Source organism: Gallus gallus, chromosome 1, assembly GCF_016699485.2.
Source record: "Gallus gallus isolate bGalGal1 chromosome 1, bGalGal1.mat.broiler.GRCg7b, whole genome shotgun sequence".
Lineage (NCBI taxonomy): Eukaryota > Metazoa > Chordata > Aves > Galliformes > Phasianidae > Gallus > Gallus gallus.
In genome coordinates, this window is record NC_052532.1 from 171,085,260 (window position 1) to 171,110,582 (window position 25,323).

The 25,323-nt window shown below is 45.4% G+C and overlaps 1 long non-coding RNA gene across 1 annotated transcript; it reads left to right on the plus strand.

Annotated features, from left to right (window-relative positions):
* The first annotated feature begins 4,848 nt into the window (after positions 1-4,848).
* On the plus strand, positions 4,849-24,491 carry LOC107052027. The gene is made up of 3 exons (XR_001464129.4): positions 4,849-5,100; positions 21,990-22,064; positions 24,043-24,491. It is a non-coding gene; the product is annotated as an uncharacterized LOC107052027 (long non-coding RNA).
* The last annotated feature ends 832 nt before the right edge of the window (positions 24,492-25,323 follow it).

The following is a 25,323-nucleotide window of genomic DNA, read 5'->3' on the forward strand; positions in this document are numbered from 1 at the left end:
GGACATGTCAGAAGGGTGACTAGCAAAACTGCCATCTTGAACTTCCAGAGGGCAGACTTTGACCTGTTCAGGATGCTTGTAGCACGGGTCCTTTGTGATTTGTTACTTAAGGGCAAAGGGGTCCAGTGTATGGGAACTGTTGAATCACAGCCTGAACCTCTGATTGACCACCTGAGGTGAGCGCTGAGTCAGCTGCAGGGGCACAGGTGAACGCAATTTCACCTGAGTGACCAGAAGGGATGGAGCTAGGCTCCACCCCTCCTAGACCCCATTTAAGGGTTGACTCCCAAGGAGGAAGGATCTCTATCTGGAGATCACCCTTCTTGGAGCCCTTCTGTGAGCCCAGGACATGGGTAAGCTCCTTACTTCATTACTCCTTTGTAAACGCAATGATCTCTCTGGTCCTATACATATTTACCTTACAATCTGTATACCTGTTTGCCATACAGTTCAGGAAGCCTGGATGCTCCTCAAGATGGAAATCTTAAAGGTGCAAAAACAGGCTGTCCCTGAATACTGTAAGGTGAGCCGTAGGGGAAGAAGACCAGTGTGGATGAGCCGGAAACTACTGTTGAGACTCAGGAAGCAAAAGAGTGTCTATGTCCTCTGGAAGAAGGGACAGGCTACTAGGGGAGATAACAAGGAAGTTGCTAAGGTATGCAGGGAGGAAGTCCAGAAGGCAAAAGCCCAACTTGAACTCAGATTGTCCACTGCAGTAAAGGAGAATAAGAAATCCTTTCACAAATATATCAATGGCAAGAGAAGAACCAAGGATAATTTCTATCCTTTAATTGATGCAGAGGGGAATGTGACCACGGAAGGCAAGGAGAAAGCTGAGGTCCTCAATGCCTTCTTTACATCTGCCTTTAATAGTCAGACCAGTTATCCTCAGGGTACTTTGCGCCCTGATCTGGAAGTCTGGGCTGATATGTGGAATATCCCCCCGGAGATTCAGGTGGAGACAGTTAGGGAGCTCCTCCTCCATCCGGACTGTCATAAGCCCACGGGACCGGATGGGCTTCATTCTAGGGTGCTGAGGGAGCTGGCAGGGGTGATTGCTGAGCTGCTCTTGGCTGTCTACCAGCGCTCCTGGATAGCTGGAGAGGTTCCAGAGGATTGGAGGCTGGCTGATGTGACTCCCATCTACAAGAAGGGATGTAAGGAGGATCCAGGGAACTACAGGCTTGTCAGCCTGACCTCAGTGCCAGGGAAGGTCATGGAACAAATCATCCTGGGAGAGATCACATGGCTCGTGCGTGGCGTCCAGGGGATCAGGCCCAGACAGCACAGGTTCATGAAAGGCAGGTCGTGCTTGACCAACCTCATCTCCTTCTATGACTGGGTGACCAGACTGGTAGATGAAGGAAAGGCTGTTGAGGTAGTCTACCTAGACTTCAGCAAAGCCTTTGACACGGTCTCTCACAGTATTCTTCTGGGGAAACTGGCTGCCCATGGCCTGGACAGTTTTACCCTCCGTTGGTAAGGAACTGGCTGGAGGGCCGTGCCCAACGGGTGGTGGTCAATGGAAGTAAGTCCAGCTGGCGACTCATTACAAGTGGTGTCCCCCAGGGGTTGGTGCTGGGGCCCATCCTGTTTAATATCTTTGTTGATGACCTAGATGAAGGGATTGAGCATACCCTGAGTAAGTTTGCAGATGACACCAAGTTGGGAAGTAGTGTCAATCTGCCTGAGGGTAGGGAGGCCCTTCAGAGGGATCTAGATAAGCTGGATCACTGGGCTGAGGTGAATGGGATGAGGTTTAACAAGGCCAAGTGTCGGGTCCTGCACTCTGGCCACAATAACCCCTTGCAGCACTATAGGCTTGGGGATGAGTGGTTGGATGACTGTGAAGAGGAAAGGGACTTGGGGGTGTTGGTTGATGCTCGGCTGAACATGAGCCGACAGTGTGCCCAAGTGGCCAAGAGGACCAATGGCATCCTGGCCTGTATTAGAAATAGTGTGACCAGCAGGAGCAGGGGGGTAATCGTCCCCCTGTACTCGGCACTAGTGGTTGGTTTTGGGCCCCTGTAGTGGAATTCCAGAGTCACAGCCTGAACCAATGGGTGGGCTATGTGAGTGTGTGAGTGGCTGGAATGGGGGGTGGTGGTCTGGAGCCACCCCTTCTGTCTCTGCAATACTTCCTGCGCAGTCTGAGTCTGCGCGGGTCCCTCTCTTTGCCCCCGCCCTTCTCTCCGGCGGCGCGATGGTACAAATGGGGGAGCGACACATTCCTCAGCTCGTCTCTCTCTGCACGCTGTTACCAGGAGGGGTGAGTCAATTCCTTTTGATATCTTTTCCTTGTGTGCCTATTTCTCAAATAAAGGCTCTGTCATTGCCTTCATTTGTTCTACAGCCCCTCAGTACAAGAAAGACATTGAGGCCCTGGAATGTGTCCAGAGAAGGGCATCAAAACTGGTGAAGGGTCTGGAGTACAAGTCTTATGAGGAGTGGCTGAGGGAGCTGCGATTGTTTAGTTTGGAGAAGAGGAGGCTCACGGGAGACCTCATTGCACGTTACAACTTCCTGAAGGGAGGTTGTGATGAGGAAGGGTTTGGCCTCTTCTCCCAGGCAAATAACAGGACCCGAGGAAGTGGCCAGAAGTTGTACCAGAGGAGGTTTAGGTTAGACATTAGGAGAAACTTTTTCTCTCAGAGGTTGGTCAGGCACTGGAATGGCTGCCCAGGGAGGTGCTGGAGTCGCCGTCCCTGGCAGTGTTCAAGAGGTATCTGGATGAGTAGCTATGAGATATGGTTTAGTAGCTTGTGGTACCAATGGGAACGGGAAGGCGGTTGGACTAGATGATCTTGCAGGTCGTTTCCAACCTTATGATTCTATGATTCTATGAAGGCAACAACATTGAATGGCGGTTTCACCTGCCCTGTAATCCAATTGGAGAAGGCCTAATAGAAAGATAGAACGGGATCCTGAAGGCTGCTCTGAAGGCAGATTCACAGTCTTTGCAGGGGTGGACCAAGAGACTTTATGAAACCCTGCGAGACTTGAATTAGAGACTAAGAGATGGCAGACCCAGTGCTTTAAGAATGTTGCAGACAACTTGGGCTTCCCTGCTTAGGATACAAATTACAGGCAAGGACACCTCGCTCAAGCCACAAGTTGGCACCATGAATAATCTTCTGCTCACTGCCCCTGTGGACTTAGAGCCTGGGAAGCACAAGGTAAAATGGCCTTGGAAGGTGCAAGCAGGACCAAAATTATGTGGTCTCCTTGCAGCTTGAGGAAGATTGTTAGAGGTTGGGGGATCAGTAAACCCTCCAATAATCGGTTCATGGCCAGCAGAGGTAGTAGTTGACATCCCTGTTTTCATTGAAAAGGAGACATTAATCATGTCCACGTGGCAAATTAGAAACCCGCCTTTGGTACCTGATATAGTGATTCAGCCACAGATATCAGGCCAAAGGGTGTGGTATCGAAGACCAGGATGTGCCCCAATACAGGCAGAGGTGAAGAAAGGGTTCAGTAAGAATGGGTCTGCAGAAACTAAGAGTGAAAGAGAATTAGAGATAGTTTACAGAAGCAGATATGCAGAGGCTGCTAGAAGAATGGGTCATTGCTGTGGAGACCAGCTTCAAGGCAGGTAAGACTGCACTGGACAAGGGACCTAAAGCAAAAAGGCTGACCAAAAAGCTCTTTTTAGGGCTTTTTTGAAGCTAGCAAAAGCACTATACCGGTGCTGGGGGGCTGGCAACTTGTGGGCGGGCTGCTGAGCCAGCAGGGGCAGAGCGGGCACTGCCCACTCTTATCTCACGAGCTCGACCTTGACCTTTTGCTGTGCAATTAGAAGCATCTTCGGGAGGGTGGAAGCTAGCTTAACACACTAGGTGAGAAAAGAGTGTTACCTTCCACTGTTAACAGGAAGGGAGTCAGTGTGTGAGCACAGCCCACACTGCCCATACTGCAGCAGCAGGTGTGGGAGGTGTGTCTTGTGGCAGGACACGAGTGTTTCTTTTGTTCCTTTTGTCTTCACTTAGGAGACCAGCTCTCCTACTGGCAGACCCCGTATGCTAATGGACTCTTGGAAATGTAATGAATATGTATACGAATTCTGGGTAAATCATTGATTATGTATTAGTTCTGCCTATATCTGTACCAAGCTTTTGTCCTACAGTGTGCAAGTCAGGAGGAGTGATCCCCCTTGCACCCAGCACTCGCGCATCGCTGAATAAATGCATACCTGCTTTATAACCTAACTCTGGGTTATAGAGTTTGATTCCACAAGTCAGAGGTGTCGACTCAAGACCAAAATACAGCCTGTATCTTACCATGGAGGGCAGAACTACCCCTCCTTGTACCTATTAAACATCTGTTTTACTCCCCTTGAGGTTATAAGTTCACAGGACAGCTGGCAGGAGCAACATCACTCCAGGTTGCTTCAGTGTCCATGAGGAAACATCATGACACCCTGTTGTGCACAGCTGAACTTTTGGGAACTGGCGAGTGTGTATCAGAACTGCTACTGGTCCTTGAAGAAGATATGCCTCAAGAAAGAACATCAAGTGCTGGCCCAACAGAACCGCAGAAAAGACTGCCAATAATTGCCTTTATTGTCTTAACATTCTACACTGCGGTGGGTATTGTACATGTGTCACAATGTACATGGAAATTGGAAAATACAAGCCACGAAACTGCAGGAGCTCACCCCCTACCTGCTCAGTCATTGGTTCATACTGTGAAGGGGTGGAGTGTAGTGGAATTTCAAGGTCACAGCCTGAACCAATACATGAGCATGTGACTGCCTGGAGTGGGGGAGGACGGGCTAGCGCTACATTTTTTGTCTCAGTGATGCTTCTGGGAGCATGTGTGCAATCTGAGCCTGCGTGGGTTCCCCTTCCCCCACCCTTCTCTCTTGTGGCTCGAGTATGAATGGGAGAAAGCTGCATTCCTCAGCTTGCCCCTTTCTCCAGACTGTTACTGGGAGGGGCGTCATGGTTTTATGATTCTTGTTTATTGGTATTCCACATCATAACATCATGTAGTGCACTGGGAGTTAAAGAGTTAATGCTCCAGTTCTGGGCACCTGTCTGCTAGAGAAGAGCTACATTGCTGAAGAGCAGATTGCTGTGGAGACCAGCTTCAGGGCAGGTAAGACTGCACTGGGTAAGGGACCTAAAGCAAAAAGGCCAACCAAAAAGCTCTTTTTAGGGCTTTTTTGAAGCCAGCAAAAGCACTGTGCTGGTGCCAGGGGGCTGGCAGCTTGTGGGCAGGCTGTTGAGCCAGCAGGGGTCGAGCTGGCACTGCCCACTCTTGAGCTTGACCCTTTGCTGTGAGGCTAAAAGCAGCCCACATAATGTGCCAGGTGAGAAAAGGGTGTTACTATCTACTGACAACAGGGAGGGAAGTCAGAGTGTGAGCACAGCCTACACTGCCCATACAATACTGCAGCAGCAGGTGTGGGTGGTGGGTCTTGAGGCAGGACACGTGAGTGCTTTTGTCTTTGCTCAGGAGACCAGCTCTCCTACTGGCAGACCCTGAGACCCCCAGGTTCAAACATGGTCTCTACCAGACAGTGGACTTGCCCCAAGAAGACTGCCGACCCAGACAGAGGGCCTGCCCAGAAATGTGGCTGTGCAGGTCTCTGCCTACAGGGAGTGTCTGAGCCTGCTGCTGCCAGGGGAGGATAAGAAGGATGCCACCTGTGTGAGGTGCAAGCAGGTAGATGAGCTGCTCAGCCTGGTGGTAGAGCTCAGGGAGGAGGTGGAGAGATTAAGAACTATCAGAGAGTGCGAGCGGGAGATTGACTGGTGGAGTGACTCTCTGAGAGAAAGATGCAGAGATTGCACTCCCCCAAACCATAGTGGACCCTCTCCCTTGCTGCAGTCAAGCACAGAGAGCCGACTCGAGAGGAGGAATGGCAGCAGGTACCAGCTCGGAGACGCAGGTGACCCCCACCCCAACCTACCTCGGTTCCCCAGGTGTCTCTACATAATAGGTTTGATGCCCTGAAACTGGAGGGAGAGGTGAGTGAGGATAAGGGGGGAAGACTGCCTCCAAGTGTGACTAAGGTGAGGAGGTCAGCTCCATGCTCAAAGACTGCCTCCTCCAAAAAAGAAAGGAGGGTGATAGTTGTAGGTGACTCCCTCCTGAGAGGAACAGAGGGTCCAATATGTTGGCCTGACCCTACCTGTAGGAAGGTGTGCTGCCTCCCTGGGGCCCGGGTCAGGGATATTTCTAGAAAACTTCCTGGTCTGATCCACCCCTCTGATTACTATCCATTATTGGTAGTTCAGGCTGGCAGTGATGAAGTTGCTGACAGAAGCCTGAGGGCTATAAAAAATGATTTTAGGGGACTGGGGAGGTTAGTTGACAATGCAGGCATACAAGTAGTATTTGCAGGTATTCCTACAGTGGCAGGGAAAGACAATGCAATGACCAGGAAAACCCATCGCATAAACACATGGCTGAGAGGTTGGTGCAAACTCAAGAATCTTGGGTTCCTTGATCATGGGGTGGTCTACTCGGCACCTGGCCTGAGGTCTGCAGATGGGTATCACCTGTCTCAAAGGGGGAAACAGATCCTTGCCCAGGAGCTGGCAGGACTTGTAGAGAGGTCTTTAAACTAGACATGAGGGGGGAAGGGGATAAAACCAGGCCTGCTAGATATGAGCCTGGGGGAGGGGTCTGGAGCACAGGCCTTATGAGGAGTGGCTGGAGGAGCTGAGATTGTTCAGTGTAGAGAAGAGGAGGCTCAGGGGAGACCTTTTTGCTCTCTCTGAAGGGAGGTTGTAGTGAGCTGGGGGTCAGCCTCTTCTCTCGTGTGACTAGTGATAGGACTAGAGGGAATGGCTTCAAGCTGCACCACAGAAGGTTCAGGCTGGACGTTAGGATATACTACTTCTCTGAAAGAGTGGTCAGGCACTGGAATGGGCTGCCCTGGGAGGTGGTGGAGTCACCAACCCTGGAGGTGTTCAAGGAACGTTTGGACACTGTGTTGGGGGACATGGTTTAATGAGAACTATTGGTGATGGGTGGATGGTTGGACTGGGTGATACTGTGAGTCTTTTCCAACCTTGGTAATTCTATGATTCTAAGTTAAGCCTTTGGCAATGCATGCTTTTCGAGCTATATCAGAGGCTGGAAAACAAAGGCAGTCTTTTGTTAGCATTAAACAACAGCCCCAAGAACCGTATATGACATTTCTGGATAGGCTTAAGAACTCATTGGAAAAACAGGTCTGAGATGTGTACCAGCATGATGGGTCTAGCCCTCCGTCTCATCACCTGCTGTAACATGATCACCAAGCTTTCATCTGCAGTTTGGATTCTTGACAAAAGACAGGACAAGACACACTTTGCTTGTCAACTCTGTCACCAGCGAACCATAAGAATTGGAATTGTTTGGATTGGTTAAAATGGACTATTGTTTGTACTTAACTATAGTGGAAAGAACCAATCGTTCGTTCAGTATGTTAACTTTAGTATAGCTGCTTATAGGAATGTTTCTGAACCGTGCCTTTTTTTACGGCAGCAGCTACTTGCGCCAGATATAAACACACATGAGGCACCTAGATCCTTCATGTGACTGAGGGGTTGTTGCATGAGTATAAAAGGCACCTACAGTAATAATTTGATACAATAATCCTTCCGGTATTTAAAATAAAAATTTATAAAAATAAAAATTTAAAATAGCCTTCCGGTATTTAAAAGGGAATTATAAAAAGGAGGGGAGTCAACTTTCTACAAGGTTAGACGGTGATAGGACAAGGGAAAATGCTTTTAAGCTCAAGAAGGGAAGGTTTAGATTGGATGTCAGAGGGAAGTTCTTTACAAAGAGAGTGGTGAGGTGCTGGAACAGGTTGTGCAGAGAGGCTGTGGATGCTCTGTCCGTGGAGGTGTTTCAGACCAGGTAGGATGGAGCTCTGGGCAACCTGTTCTGGTACCAGATATGGAGGTTGGTAGCCCTGCCTGTGGCAGGGGAGTTGGAAGTTGATGATCCTCGAGATCCCTTCCAACCCAAGCCATTCTATGATTCTGTGATCACAGTACACAGTGGGGTTCTTGATCAAGGATGTCTGCAGGGGAGGGAGCACATAGGCCCTCCAATAGCCAGCAGCTATCAGGGAGTGGCTGAAGAGGCATAGGCAGGGCCAGGAGAAATGGTGGCCATTCCCCACACATAGAGGCAGCACTGGGAAGTGCTGTGGCCAGGACAGGGCATGCAGGAAGGGCATCTCTCTGAAGAAGGCCATTCCACTGGCTGAGCAGGGAAGTTCAAAGTGCACATAACCCAGTAACTCATTCTACCTGACCCTTAAGACAGAATGGCAGGCATGCATCCGAGAACAAAGGTTGCAGCTCCAGCTGAGTGGTCTGCCCCATATCTCCCAGGGCTGGCTGATGCCTCCACTCAGATGAAGCTGCAGGAGAGGCTGCAGTGCATACAGTGTCCTGTCTCAAGACAGATGGCAATGGCCCTAAACTGAAGCTCTTCCCTACTTTCAGTGCACAGCTCCAGTGAATGCAAGGCTGAGGGGGTATTTCAGACATCTCTGGCTGACAGAGTGTGACCTGTGCAGTAATGAGGCAACTTTGGAGCCCCCTACTCCTCCATACTGTGAGCACATTTCACAAACGAGGCTTTCAGGGCAGATCATAGAATCAAAGAAGGTCCTGAGCTGGAAGGACCCAGTGTCTTGGTGCTGGCTGGGATGGAGTTAACTTTCTTTCTAGTATCTGGTCTGGTGCTGTTTCAAGATTTATGAGGAAAATGATAACACACTGCTGCTTTAGTTGTTGCAGAGCAGTGCTTACAGAGCCAAGGACATTTAGGCTTCTGGTGCTGCCCTGCCAGAAAGGGGCTGGGGGGGCACGTAGGGCAGAACCAGGACAGCTTATCTAAACTGGCCAAAGGGTACACTGCTGCTTGAAGACTGGCTGGGCATCTGTCAGCGGGTGGCAAGCAACTCCATTGTGCGCCACTTAATTATTATCCCCATCCTTTTCTGTCCTATTCAATTGTCTTTATCTCCACCCATTAGATTTTTTTTTTTTCCTGATTCTCTCCCCTTCCTATCTGGGAAGGAAAGGAAGGGGCAAGGGGATAGAACAAAGGGCTGTATGGTGCTGAGATGCCTTCTGGGTCAAACTGTAACACAGAAGGATTGTTGACACCAACTTCTGACTCCGTGTAGGGCAATTTAACAGTTAAACCGCATATCTGAAAGTGCTGTCCAAACACTTCTCTAACACCAGCTGTCTTGGTGCCATGACCACTGCTCTGGGGAGCCTGTCCCAGTGCTTGATCACCCTCTCAGTGAACTGATGTCCAATCTGAACATCAGCTTTCCTGACGGACTTCTCCAGTCAGTTCTTCCACGTTGCCCCCTCCCCCCGTTCCCCACCCTCCAGCTTCCTTCTGCACTCCCAAATGTGTTAACTTTTATCGGTTCACTCAGTTCAGCAGCTAAGAATCAGTTCACTTCAGATAGTGGAGTGGATTTCCATGAGTTAGGGTCACCCCTGACCCTGTGTCCTACAGAGCCATAACTCCTTGATTATTTTGCCAGCTCCAGTGTGTCACAAGCAGAGGGGAGCACGCAGGCACCATTCCCCCCTGCCTGCCCCCGCTGAGCCATGTGGGAGAGTGGCCACCCCCTCCCCAGTCTGGCTTGCAGAGGGTATGGGAGTGAGGGTAAGGCACTGCAGCCACACTTATTCCCTGTCTCCTCTCCACGTTCCTCGCTCCCACACCCCCTGAGACCTCCATTACACCAGTGCCTGAGTGCCTCCGCCACTCCGTTCACTGGCCACCCTCCCCTCACCACAAGTCCATAATTCAGCTCAGGTGAGGTGCTCAGACAACACTTCTCTTTCCCAGGCCTCCACAGAAGCCACCTTGACTCAACACCTTCTGGCGGCCCCAGCGCTGTGTGCAGGCTCTGCTAAGCACCCCCTCACCCACTCTGTCATTTCTCCAGAAAGGCATTCACAGCGGGGCCTTACACCACACCATTTACAGTCCTAGGAGCAAGGCAGTGAAGTATCACTTAGAGTACTACTTATTAGAGCTAACAGCATAAAGAAGGAGAATAGTATTGTTCATCTTACGTCCCTTTGGATGCTAGGAGCCCCGAGTTGTGCAGCGTTGAGTAGGCCTCCCATCCACGTATAGCATGCTGTGCAGACATGTCCGCAGGAAGAGTTTCCCAATTCTGCTCATTTGAGCTCTTATAGAATTTCTTACAAGTAAACAGCTCTATTCTTTATTTCTTCTGCCCAACAGAGCAGATGTTCTCATGAGAACTCCCGGCACTTTCAGATAAAGGCAAGGCCACGCAGGTGGTGTGATTGCCAGTTCTGAGTGGGAGCTGCTTGCAGGCTTCTGTTACCACCTCCTGTCTGAGTTTATCCCACAGCATGGCACAGACCCGCTCAGGTTCACTGTTATGTGGATCACTGATGTTTATATACAGTGGTCTTTTGGTCGGGATCACTGCAGGAGCCCATCATGCAGCTGGAGATATCCATCAGTCTGGGTGCATTTTGAAAGAGCCTCACACTAAGAGCAGTTTTTTTCTCTAGAAGCAGGATTCAGGATATTAGTAAGAAATGTGTTGCTCATTCTGATAAGGTAACAGCCTGCTATAATGAGTTTCTATACTGACTTTTTGACAGTATGGATGGATGGATCTATCAGAATTTTATTATTTAAGGTAAAGGGATTGCACAGGGACAGACTGAATAAAAACCAGCCAGTAGATTTTAATATTCAAAATGTTAGTTGGAGCTTAGCTGGAAATTGATCGATACCTGTCGTGAAAAAGTCTTGGCTTACCAGGTTGCATCCAGCTTCAAAATGAAAGAATCATTGAGATTTATTGGTCATACACAGTGTCTTCTCCCAGAGGTTCTTAGTTGAAAGACATTATTTGATAACGCAATTTCTATAGTCTGACTACCACTACTAAATTCTATTTTAAATTCCAGAATGATACTGAAGTTTATTGAAATTCTCCAGTGGCTACGTGATGATCATCTTCATTTCTCAACAACAACTCCTCGGTCTCTAATTTTCTCCTCCATGGATATTCTTCATTTTAGAGGTCTTGCCATTTCACTAGTTGCCAAGTCAAAGTTAATTTCTCTAATGAACGGAGCCACAGCAAACTGTTGCTTGTGTAGCATTTGAACTAATCAGAAGTTCCACACACAAATTCAGGGGCTGACTCTCAAGGTCTCTCTGGTGAAGAGACCTCTCTTAGCACTGCTTTTATGTCCTTCACCTCCTCCTGTCCCACAGGACCTGAAGGTGCTAACACTGACTTATTCAAAGCTCTTCTGCAAACACAAGAAGGCTGCTGTCTTTATACCATGAGAGAAATGTACTTTTCAGGGGAAGTACCATGAATCATGGTTATTCCATACAGCAACATTCAAAGCTATTGCTTTCAGAGGACAGTGAACACATCCTCTTACTTCATAAGCATTGTGCTCGATGAAAGATCTTTCTGACTGTTCTGCTACCCTTGAAACAAACAGGACAGGAATTGTCATTCCCCTTGTCAGAAGGACCATCTGCCACTACATTAGGACAGTCTTCTATTAAATTCACCAGCACTCTAATTATAGGATGACTAGCAAATGGTTAAACTGCCAGATGCTATGAAGATATATCACTGTCTCTTTAGGTGGTTAGGCAAACGTTTAATTAGACCTACAGCTGCTGTGTCTGCTTTACCTACTAACTTATCCAAATTGCATTCACCTGTGGGAAAGATGGAGCTGCTGTCCTCTGAGAAGAAAAGCATCTTAAGCCAAACTTTACTGAAACATACAGCATGTAGACATGTGAGCTTCCACCTTGAAAAAATAAGCAGTATTGGGCTCAGGGTGTTTAACAGTCTGTGAAGCTGTTTATTCACAGAAACACCAAAGGGCAGAACCCTGCAGTTTTCCCATTTGGTACATGGCCTTGGCTGAAACCTGCAGAGAAGGATTTTAAAAAAGCATATAAATCCTTATTTTGGAAAGTGTACTTGGCTCTGCTTAATACTGCAAGATCTAAAGGTCATATCCAGAAAAATAGGACTTTGGGATCTAGCTAAAGTCTATCCTCCATTCAGTCTCATTACTTTTAGCCTTCTATTTTAAGGGTTTAGGAACCAGGTTTCAGAAGGGTACTTTATTTCCATCTAGTGCTGCAACTGATATTTGCCATCCCAAGGTACAGGCACTGTGGTGACCAAAGATGCAAGTGGGCAACAAGCTTAGATTCAGCCTTAAAGCTTGAGGCCCTTGTCAGGAGCTTTGTTGGGTAGCAGCATCCTCTGTGGGGCATGGCCTGTTGCTCTCCATTGATTGCAGAAAGCACTGTGTGAAACTACCTGAATTGTACTGATGGCAAAGAGAACTCAGCGTGGTTTTAACCCATATCTACCCTGACCATGCTTTAACCCAGACAATTCATGAGCACAGCATTAATTACAGGCCAAAGAGCAGTGCCAGCAGGCAGACAATCTGGCCGTGTGCTTTCATGGATAAGACTATGTTATAATATGTGTATGCTGCTGTGTGCCACTTGGCTGTTGTGCCAGAACACTAGCAAGTGGAGAAAGAAATAAAATTCTTGGTGCTATTCAGGAGATCCCAGGGAACTGGGCTTTAGGGAGACCAAGGAGGAGTCTGTAGCTTCTACAGAGAAAGTCCTAGTTACAGTAATTTCACTGTGTTTTAAGCCTGCCTTATTTATAGTTTCTTCCTCTGCTAGCGCCAGTTTTCCTGATCTGTCTCTTTAGGCATATACAGCCTTCCCTCTTGGGCACAGATATTGACACTGAGATTCATATGATGGTTAGCTCAGATCTGGATGCTTGTAGCATGTCTCAAGCAGAGAATAAGCTGAAATCCAGGCAGAATATTTGGGAGTATACAATATTGGTGTCTCAGGAACTGTGTTCAGCGCCTAGGAGTCTGCTTGAAGTTCATGGTAATTTGCCTGGGAAAACAGACAGAATACATCTGTAGTTTTATCTTACAGTTTTACTTAATCTCAGCGGTCGTTAATCGGGATGAAGCGTGTTCTTTCTTCCCACACTCTCAGTATCTGTGTGCACAGTAACTTTCTCTGTGGTCTGGGCCTTATACACCAAGAAATATTTTCTCTTACAAAGCTCTGGGACCTAGAAACTTGGAAAAGCATAAGGAGAGCTTGCAAAGGAATGGCTCTGCAAATTGCTCAGTGAGATGGCTCTGGAAATTGTTCTTCTTTTCCATTTGCAGACATAAAATTTGCTGACTTTCCAAGCAGACAGCAAAAGACATTTATGTGAGAGGCTTTTCAGAGGTGATAGAAACATACTTGCCAGGTGTCAGCAGGGGTAGATAGCTGAGTGAACTGCTGAGTGAACTGCTGAGTTTTAATTCAGTTGTATTTTTGCATAATTTATTATGGCAGCCCCCTAGAGCCTTCGGAACCTATCTTGATTATTTTATGTTTAAATAAATAAATAAATGATGGGTTATTGAAGGAACTGGCACTCAATTTCAAGAGATGAACCTGAGGCACATCAAAGGCAGGCTCTGAGTGCCAAAATCAACTGCAGTTTTACGGCTATGCTAAGCCATGCAATTATCTTAAACCACGAAGATCTTGTTGGATTTGCAGGGGGAAATTTAGCATCAATCTCTGTACAGAGAACAAACAAACCAAATCAGCGCTGCGTTTTCATATTAACACCGCACGAGGCTGCCAGAAGTGAAATACTGTCTGTGTTCAGAAGTGCCACTGGTTGTCTCACAGCTAAATAAAACTGTATACGTGTTCTGAGGAGCTTGTGTCTGTACAGAGCATAATGATCTGTAGAGATCATGACCAGCAAGGTAGCTGAGCAGGCGCTTTGGCTGTTGAAAATGGTGCTGGTTAAGTCAGCATTTTACCTTGTTCGGATATGCAGCCAATCCTCCCTTCATTCACTGTTGAACACGTTTTTTCAGACCTTTCACCTATCCCTTGGGAAAAGAGACTACAGGAACTAACCTTGAGACAGATAAGGCAGGAGGATGATGGAGAACTACTCCCAGGGCGGGAAAACAGGAAGCAATGACAGCAACAGCAAAGAAGGTTGCAAATGTACTTAGAAAAAAGAAAACCAAGTTGTAACATTTGTTTTAAACCCATGGAAGAGAGAGTAAGCAGCAATGCAACAGGATTAATGATGTCAATAAATAAATAATGGTATTTTCGTTGCGTATCACTCATTGATCACTGTCAGCAAGAGCACAGCTTCTCCAGTTTCCTCCCCTCTTAGCTGGGCTGGGATCCAGTGGGAGAACAGAGTTGGGACAGCTTTCATTTGAAAGACAATTTATTTATTAGCCAGGCAGAAAATCCTATTAAAAAGAGAGGGATTTTCATGATTGAGCTGCAGTATTCATTTTCAAGTATTCTGCCAAAAAAAATTAGGCTGTTTTGCATAAGATGAAACCATAGTTTTGGACGGGACCTTGAGCAGGAGGTGAGGAATGTGCTGTGTTCCCTGTGAGACATCCCAGGAGTTACTTTGACTTGAGAGACAGAAGATTCCTTCCCTGCCAAGTTTTTTGGGCTTTTTTTCCCCCTTTTTTTCTGGATTAAACTAACAGTGTCTGATGGGAATGTCTGCTTCCTGGCAGGGCCTGAGCGTGTGCAGTGCTAGATGTAATTTGTGTCACTCCCTTTCTACCCATCTGGTGAGACTGTTTTGGCTATAATAAGGTGATGAGCCTTGGTTTGCCTGTACTGCTAACCACGTGAGGTGGGAGTGAGCCTGAGGACTGGACCCTAACTTGTTTCTGCTGAAAGTTTTGTTTGCTTGCTGGCTGGCTGGCTGCTCCACTAAGTGCTTTTCAAGACAAAGCTCACGCATGCTGCTGAGGGAGAGGTTTTTTTTCCAGCAACTGCTCCCAAGAGGCACCATGGGTAAGCTCAACCCTACCCCAGAAAGCTCTGACCCCTCCTGTATGGGCAGATGGCCTCGTGCCACACACAGGTGTGAATAAAACACCCCCTCATGGGTTCACATTGCTTGGAGCTTCAGAGCGAGCCTTGGGGTATGTCAGGCATGTGGTAGGTGAGAGGGCTGGCCTGGAAATTCATACCATAGAAGTGTTTCCTGTGTTGCAACTGAAACTGAAGCAAAGGTCAGTTTTGCAGTGTGAACACACAGAACTTTTTCACGTCAGAATCTCTACAAATGTGTATGGACACAATGGGCTGGCCTTTCCCTTTCTGAAGTACCTTCTTTTGCACCAGGCATGCTGTTGGTTACCACATTGCAGCTGTGGGATGGCAAATTCCTGCCAGAGGGGAACTATCTTCTGCATATTACTTCATTCAGTCACAAAGCACTCATATGACCATCTCACAGGACATTTTAGCTGGAACAAACCCAGCAGGAACTGTCATGTGGAGTTGATTAGGTTTCAACTCTGCAGTGCCATGGCCTTTCAGCTGATGGGAAACTGCCCAGAAAGTCTTTCTTGGGAATTGATTTTCTTCTTTAATGTTGCTAACAGCATATGTTGATAATAAAGATTATCCCAGATATCTCTAAACAAAAATGGCATCCCCCCACTGTGGTTCACTTGTGAAAAAGCCTGGTCCAAATGCCTTTCCAGATCCAAGGACTGAGAGAGAAATACAACATGCAAAATAATTATTGTAATCCATCAATTTTGCAGAAACAAAGCAGAACAACAAACAATTATGATAGCAAATTGAATCATAAAATGGCAATATGCCAAGCTCTATATCAGCTGGGTCTTTTCACTTGTCTGTTGGCAAAATAAAGAGGATTAGGGGGATGACTCATCTGGTGATTGGAAAATCTACTTCGAAGTTGCAAAGGAAATTCAAGCCCCAACAGTTCATAAGCAGTAATTCACTGCACATAAACTTCTGCTCACTTAAAGCTCCCATCCCCAGCTTGTAAACTGTGAACACTGTGGGGCAGCAGAACCAGCCCAGCTCTGGTGCTAGCCCTGCAGCTCTGGGTTGTTCCTGCTTGTAATTGCTGCAGTCCCTGTGAGTGGGGTCATGTCAACAACAACAGAAACGTGGTGTGTTTGCACAGGGGAAGTCCTATTGCTGCTGTAGCTCTCTGTGACTATTTTATTACTGACTGCGGTGCAGTCAGAATTTTAATCTTTCCCATCAGTTTTGTCTCGTATGTCAGTTCTGGATTCCTCCTATACTGAGGCTGGATTCTTGAATGGGGAAAGCCAGCAGTGCCAGGGAGCTCCCAGCAAAGTGCTCATCCACTTCTTACCTCCACCCTAGCCTCCTTCAGCCCAAAGCTGCTGCTACAGTGTCACCAGGCACTTGGAATCATTGAATCACTAGTGTTGGAAAAGGCCTCCAAGATCATCCAGTCCAGCCATCCACCTACCACCAATATTTCCCCTTAGTACAACATCTAAATGTGTCTTGAGTCCCTCCAGGGACGGTGACTCCACCATCTCCCTGGGCAGCCCATGCCAGCACCTGACCACCCTTTCAGAGAATAAATTTTTCTTAACATCCAATGTGAATCTCCCCTGGTGCAACTTGAGGCCATTCCCTCTAGCCCTAATTTCCTCTAATCTTCAGAAGAACTGGAGCCGTGCTCCTCTCAGCAGTCTGGTGAAGATGTAGATAACAGGTTTGCGTACGTGCTACGTGGTTATGCCTCCACTGTGCATAATTGCACCGTGTTGATGTTTGGCAAGTGCCATCTGGTTTTCATTTTCCTTCACAGCATAATTCATCACCTCCACCCCCACAGATTTACAGTGCAACTGTATTTCTCCTTTCAAGACAATTTCAGCTACACAGAGTGTGTTTTGATTTATTTTAACTGAACCCAACAGACACTAATATCAAATCATTCCCCTTCAAATTAAAAGGGATTGGATTTGCAAATTTTAGCAAGATAGGACTACTCATAAAATCTTAACTGATAAAGTAATAAGATGGCAGGGAGGAGAAAGGACTAACTACACAACAACTCTACTCACCAGAATCTGGGAAAATACTCTGGAGAAACATTTCAAGCACATGAAAACTCATCAGAACTACATGAGCAATAGAAAAAAAACGAGTGATTAGAGGAAATGTAGAGAGGAAAGCTCAGTACTGGGAATCACTTGCTCAGTACTTCCTTTTGTAACTGAAATTCCTATCTTTATTTGCAAACAAGAAGCATCTTTCAGGAAAGCTGTTTGTGAGAGAGGACACAGTCCTGTGTACCTGCGTGTGTCTGCATGCAGGCAGGGCAAAGGGGGGAGAAAACTGAAGCCAGAGGAGGAACAAAAGAGCTGATTGCAGAAGTAACAAAAATGTGTAACTGACAAACCAGGAAGGTTGCTTTTATCCTATGTTTGTGAGAATTCCAGTGAACAGTTCTCTCCGCTTCTCTTACACACATATGCTGTGAACACAATCAGACATAGCTGTAAGAAAAACTGCAAATAGGAAATAAGATCCAAAGAAGAAGCCCTCCTCTGTTGGCACTGATTATCTATCTATCTATCTATCTATCTATCTATCTATCTATCTATCTACTTATCTTCCTTTACCGTGACACCAAAAGCCATCTTTGAATTCTGTGTGCTCCTCAGTTGTGTCTTAAGGTTCACTTTGCACAACAGCTATTTCCTTTGAGAAATATTGTGTGTTAAGGTATTGCGAGTTATGAACAGGATTACTAGGCTAAAGGGACATTGCCAAAAAACATTACTTTACATGCACATTCACATTAAAAACCTTATTAAATCTGCTAACGTAAGGAGGCAAAAACCTAGGAAATGTCAGGACTAATGCTATCTGTGTTACCCTAAATCTGTCCTTTCTCCACGTGCATCGTGCCTGCAATCTTTAATAACATCATCACCCAATTTATTTTCTCCCCAGGGGCTCCTGTCTCATTCAGTGTCCTCTGCTGGATGCTCCTCCTCCAGCTGCCCCTTCCTCGGCCCTCTCTGAGCTCACTGCACAGCCAAACATCTGCATATTTTCCACAGGAATAACAAGTGGAAATTATCTCATGCAGGGGTCGTGCCCTTTGCTGAATTTAAAGCCATATTTAGTAAGAGAGCATTAGAGCTTCTCCATGTTTTATAATTCTTTTAAATAAGTGGAAGGCAGTCTTTTCTTAGAAGCCACAGATCTCAGCTGAAGCTAAAGCAAATCCATCGCATGGGCTATTTCACCCTTGATTGCAACTTCAGAAGTCAAAAGCAAAAAACAAACAAACAAACAAACAAACAAAAAGCCAGTGTCAAAAAAAGGCAAATGTTGAAAACGTTCATCTTGATGACACAATTGGCTTTACTTATCCTGCAGCTCACATTTTCATATGGCCACCTGGGATTTTTTCAGTGGCCTTGCTGGAGAGAAACGAGACACTGGAGGTCAGGTGCTGCCACTGGTCCTTATATAAGATGCTCACTTAAGGTCGAGGGGAGCACTTCTGGCCTCCTACCTTTTAGAGATTCATAGAATCACTAAGGTTGGAAAAGACCACTAAGATCATCTAGTCCAACCATCAACTCATCAGCAGCTCGTCCATCACCACTCCTTCCCACCAGGGAAGCCCTGGGTGCTGCCCACGTTGGGCACCTGGAGATCTGTCCAGGCTGAGAGGGCCCCATGCAGAGCAGTGGGCAGATTTCCCTCTGCTTTAATCATAGAATAATAGAATCATAGAATCATAGAATCACAGAATCACAGGATGGCCTGGGTTGAAAAGGTCCACAGTGATCACCTAGTTTCAACCCCCTTGCTATGTGCAGGGTCGCCAACCACTAGACCAATTCCCTTGATTCCCTTCCTTTATAGAGCCAGGGGGCAAACAAAACATAAAGGCTGAACACAAGGCTCCAGGCTTACTTTCACCCACTTAAAAATGAAAGTAAGGCAACTAAATCAGCCGCACTATTAAAATGGTCTTATCCAGTCACCTCAATGAAGAAACCCCATGCCATTTGCCCCACTGTGCTGCCAGTGCTGCTTCAATTTTACCCTTCCATCCCTCCCCCTGTGTTTGGTTATCTGTACAAAAGCCTAATAACTTCCACGCTGAATTTAGAAAAGCAGCAGCATTTGCATTCTGATTGCTCAGCCATTTAATTGTTACGCTTCAGGGGATGCCTCCAGCTCTGCCATTCGCCCTCACCCAGGAGACTGGGGCCCTTGTCCCACTGCATATCGAAATATCTCCAAATCCACTCTTGACTGGAGCCTGATCTGCACCTCTGGCTTAAAACTGCTGTCCCAGGGCAAATATCTGCCCAGCTCTTCAGATACCCACATTGTTAATCACATTTAATTGGAATAGGCTTGTGGAAAGCTTTGTCTAAGAAGAAAGCTGTGGTTCCAGCCTGTCTCACAGATGCATACTTTCATTAAAGGCTATTGTTTTCTACTTCAGTGTTGTTTACTTGGCTTCACCTCTAACCGCACTACAGTAGAAAATAAATCCTTCCATGTGCTAACAAGTATGCTCATAATAGAACTTTTTAGAAGGCGCTCAGAGTTTCCTATCTCTTAATTTTCCCAGTGTTTCCGTTATCTGTAATATGCTTATGTCAAGCTCTCTTGGCAAGACACAGCCTTTCATCTCATCTATTTTATAATGCCAAGCACTTTTTTTTTTCCCCTTTTGAAATAATTAATGGGTTTAGAGATATTTTAGATCAAGCCGCAAATGTTTCTTTGCTGATAAAGATTTTAGGTCAAGAGGATATTAGTTCCTTCTTATCCCAGATGAAATTTCACACAAGCAGAGCAGTGAGAAGTGAGGATGCTATAAAATCTATATATATAAAAAAATATGCACTGGAATTAACTCAGTGGGTTGGGTGCAGTAGCACTTCTTGGGTCACCTGAGCTGAAGGATCTGGTGGACCTGGTTTTGGGAGCGTGGAAGTTTCAGACTGGCTCCCTTCTCTTAATGAACGTAATATTGCTTTCATTTTACACAAGCTATTTCTTTGGCAATAGCCTCTTGGGCAAAGACTCTTTTTTAATATATATAGATATATATATACACATGTAGTGCAAACACAGCAGGGGACCACTGCTGCTATTGGGTGGCTTAGGCAGTTTCTTTGTAGAAATATGTTAGCACTTTTCTCTCCCAACATGCCTGTGACCCTGGCTATGGCAATTTAAAACATAATAATACAAATAAAAAATAAGAATGTCAGATTATATGTACTGTATCTCCTACAAACACCTCTCCTGATATATTCAATCTGTATTTCAGGTTGGTTAGTAGGAAAAGGTTATTCTCAGGAAGAGTAGTAATGCATTGGCACAAGCTGCCCGGAGAGGTGGTGAACCCACTGTCCCTGGAGGTGTTGAAGAACTGTGTAGATGTGGCATTGAGGGATGTGGTCAGTGGGCATGGTGGGGATGGGCTGGTGTTTGGAATGAATGAAATTTAGAGGTCTTTTACAAGCTTAATGATTCTGTGATTCTATGATTCTATATACACAGCGTGCATGTTTTGGAGATACAATACATATAATCTGAAAATTCTTTCATGACTTCTGTTTCTTGAGCAAGTCAAGATTTGCAGGAGAAGGTGATAGATGTAGTTTATATGCCGAGTTAGGTAGTTGTAAAAATAAGTTACGTACGGATTTTTGCACACAAAACTTGCCTACCATTTTCAACAGCCACAACTGAGCTACTGAAGGATATTATTTTTCCTTGCATATGTTGCCATGGTTGTGTCTGCAGACCATTATGGTTTTTACAACAGCAGCATGATTGCTTCCTCATTTGGAGGATGAGTATGGTACTCAGAGAGACTGAAGGGCCTGCAGGTTTGATGCAGAGCAGGAGGGACGTAGGGAGAAGCAGGTGTGATGCCCCAAACTTACATGACTGCTCCACAGGACTGCAGGGGTTTTAAAGCTGGCACTGTCCCTGTCAGAGCCTGGTGGCTGGTTCTGCTTTGGAGGTGGCTTCTCTAATACTGCCAGCAAATCTGTCTTTTCAGATAAGCTGCAATTTTCTTCGCAATGTTTGGTTAAAAAAAAAAAAAAAAAAAGAGTTTTTTAAAAATAAGCCATTCCAGTGCTGCCAGGTTCTCCTGACTTACAACCCATCCTCTTCCCCATACACTGCTTGGGAGTTGCATGCAAGGATGAAGGCAGTTGCATCACTAAAACTGGGTTTGGCAGATCAGAGAGCCTCTGAAGCAGCACAGCATCTGCAAGCACAGCATCTGTACTTGTCATCAACTGCAGAGGTATGGCTCAGACCATTAAGAGCCATAGAATCATTAAGTTAAGAAAAGACTACTAAGGTCATCAACTCCAGCTGTCAACCCATCCCCACCATGCCCACTAACCCATGTCTCTCAGTGCCACATCCACGTGGCTCTTGAACACCTCCAGGGACAGTGGTCTCACCACATTCCTGGACAGCCTGTTCCAGTGCACAACCACCCTTCCTGAGAAGTTTTTCTTGACATTCAGGAAGATGGTTACTGCTGCGTGTACACAAAAACTACAGGGTTATATAGGCACTGCATGAAACAAAAGAGCCCAATGGGACTTTCTGATCACCATTCCAGAGTCTCTGGTGCATTGGTTTGAGCCTTGGCACCTGAGAAGGCTGGGATGGGAGTCCTAAATGGTGCTCCTGCCCCATAGCTGTGTTGTGAATGCTGGGAAGGTGTAGGTGAAGGCAGTGTGAAATGGTGATCTGCTATAAATCACAACAACTATAAACAGCGGCTTACTTAATAAGAGGTGTTTAACAAATATTGTCTGTGATCTGTGTTTCTTCCTGACTCAGTTGTCCTTGAGAAAGAAGAAAATTAGCAACAATGGCATTGGGCAGAGTGAAAATCAAAAGCTGTCTGCTGGGCCAGGCATCTCCTCAAGAATGTAGGCCATCCATTTTAAACTAATTCAGAGATGGCATTTTAAAAGTTATCCCAAAGATTTTTAATTCCTCCAGCTCGTTATCTGTCTTATGGGCGATCCAAATTTTCTTTCCCCTAGTTCTGTCTTGTAGCATCATCCATCACAAAGACCTGTCAAGGCAACAGCCTGGAGGCACTTCACAGCAACCCTCAGGTACAGTATAATCTCCTACTCTTAAATTCCCCAGAGTTTCTATTCCTTAAAAGCTCTGAAATTGGTCTGGGCATCAAGAAAGATATTGCAAGCCTTACATGGCTTATTACAGTGCTGGTGTAGAACACAGCAGATAGAATCCCTCCTCCTTCCTCCTCCTGACTTCCAGGTGTCCTTCTTAATTAATGGCTTGTTTCTACTGTGAGATTTATGCAGTGCTGAATAACTTTCCCCTCTGATGATGATATCGTAGAATCATTAAGGTTGGAAAAGACCACTAAGATCATTTAGTCCAACTGTCAGCTCACCTCCACCATGCCCATGAACCGTGCCCCTCAGTACCATATCTACACATTTCTTGTACATCTCCAGGACTCCACACCTCCCTGGGCAGCCTGTTCCAATCAGCTTTCCTGAGAAAAGAACTCCAATCAGCTTTGCCAGAACTCTTCATTAAAAATAGTGATTAGGAAGCCTCAATATGAGAGTTCATGACAGGAGGAACATATCATCAGCCAATTTTTCAGTAAGGCCAAGGAACCAATTTTGCAACTGCGCGTTCTATTCAAAAAATGCCTTAAATCCCAAAACTTCAGGATATTTGCACTCTCATCCTTTCAAGCTAACATTTCCTCCTGCGTTGTGGACATCACATCTTTTTGGCTGTCTTTGTATTCCACCCCACCTCTGAATGCTGGTGGACTGCACATCCTCACAGTTCAGAAACAAAACCAGTTCACAGCAGTAGCTGTAGGGAAGAAGGCTTAAGGCATGTTCATGTAATGCCTTAAATGAAATTCTAATGATACCAAGCACAGTAGGTGCATACAGTCAAGGGTCTTTAAGAGACTCTTCTCCTTCTCTCTAAGAGAAGGCTCTGAAAGAGCCACAAATGTCTGCGGTATTCAAAATGAGCATGCACCAGGAATTCACATCATTACATTACAATGCTTTATGCCTGATCATCTGTTACTTTCCATGTAACTTTCAACATTCTCTTTGTTTTCTGACTTCTGCTGAGGAACTGTTTCCATAGAGCCTGGAAACACCTCCTAAATGGCAATATGTATAGGCACTATGTATATCAAATCTATCATGGTATATAGAAAATTAGACTGTTAAAATTATTGTTTACCAATTGTACCAGATTTCATGCTTATCAATGTTATATTTCACGTGCCATTTTATTGCCTCATCAATTCAATCTCATTATATACTCCTGCAGTTCTTCGCAGCTTTTGTTTTTACCAGTGAATGGTTTCGTTGTGTCTGTAAGTTCTGTCCCCAGATTCTCAAGTCTATTTCCAAAACATTTATCAATATATTGAGCAGCACAGTAATAGTTTTCAATACACTTCTTTTTTAATCTTTTTGTTATGGATTTTTACTGCTTATTTCCTATTTCACACAAATCCTTTATGGACACAGCGTGAAACGCAGCTGAAAGCCTTTTGAAAATTCAGGCAGATTGAATTAGCGAGATCATCCTGCCGTGCATACTTGGAGATTCTTCCAAAGGCATGTAACAGATGTGCGAAGTATGTCATTTCCTTTCAGAAAGTTGAGTGACTTATTGCCATTCTATATCCAGTACATCTATTCTTTTATTATGCGTTTTGTCAATTGGCAGGCTCTGCTGGTTCTTGAAAGAACCCTCACACAAGTGTGCTGTGGTTTGCTTTCCCTCATTCCTTAAACTGTATTTGTCATGCTTTCTTTCCAATGGTACTAAGGCAATCCTAAGCAAAATTAAGTATTTCGTAAATCCACTGAAAATGCTGAATGGCCTTAATGAAATGAACACCTGCTAGCAATTTATCAGTTTGTTTTAAAAAGCCATTTATTAATACTTCAGTTTCAGCTAGATTCTCTGATAAAGGCTGCGCCAAACAATGCTACCAAATGCAAGTTTTTCCAATGCCTTTAACAGCACTATCAGATAAAAATGTGTACATATTCTGTTTTATTCCTAATGCAGGGTTCCCTACACTGCGTCTACCCAGTCATCCTAACTACCTGAAGACTGACAGTAGTGTGCTGAGAGCTAAGAGCAGAAATTCAGGTCACATCTAATCGTGGAGAGATAGTATTACTCCTGTACAACACACGGAACTAAGTTATATTCAGTGCTGGCAGTTCATAGAATCATAGAATGGCCTGGGTTGAAAAGGACCACAATGATCATCGAGTTTCAACCCCCCTGCTATGTGCAGGGTCGCCAACCAGCAGACCAGGCTGCCCAGAGCCACATCCAGCCTGGCCTTGAATGCCTCCAGGGATGGGGCATCCACAGCCTCCTTGGGCAGCCTGTTCCAGTGCGTCACCACCTTCTGGGTGAAAAACTTCCTCCTAAAGTTCTAATATCCAGACCTCCTTTCAAGCGATAAAAAGCCTTTTGGATTTGTTGGTTTCCAATAAAAAATACAACGAATTTCTTATTTTTATTTTATACTTTTTTTTTTTTAAATTATTAGAGCCTTACTAGATTTCCCACTACAAGGCAAATATTCTGATTGGTACAGTTTACACGAGGAGTGAAGCAAAAGATGACTCAGTCATCATATGTTAATGACTCCATGGAGGACAAGTAAATTACTTTATTAGGTGGACACTTTCCCATGCAACTTACTCTAGTGAACGTGCTTTAGCAGGAGGTTGGGCTAAGCGACCTCCAGAGGTCCCTTCCAAACCCTGTGATTCTGTGATCTCCCTAGGTTAGGTCAAAGTAGAAAACATGAGGTTGTAGCCAAGCAAATCTAGACTAACTGCAAAGCCTTCCTAACTTTTAATGATGCTTACTGACCACAGCAAAGTGTTAAAACACAGAGACTTCAGTTATTAAAGAGTTAGATTTCTTAGTTCTTGTTTGTAAGATATCACATCATAACTCAGAATTAAGTGTATTCAAGAATTATGTAACTGGCAAAGTTACTTTACCTCTGTTTTGAACATCCAGTTACATGATCATTGTCAGTTTCCTCAGCTTCTGAACATGCTCTTATGACAAAGTGTATCAATTCATATCTCATATGTATCAGCGTTATATTGGCTCTAATGCAGTAAACAAATCATCCTGCATGCATAAATTAATATGCTCCTACCTTCAAATTTCATATAAACAACAGGACTTTGATGCCCTATAAACACTGAAAAGTTCATATATTTGAAAACGTTAATCTCACAGGAAGTTTGTGTTGTAACTTTTTGATGCTAACCACTGGCAAACACAGCTTTTGAAGATGCAAAAACAAAAATGTAG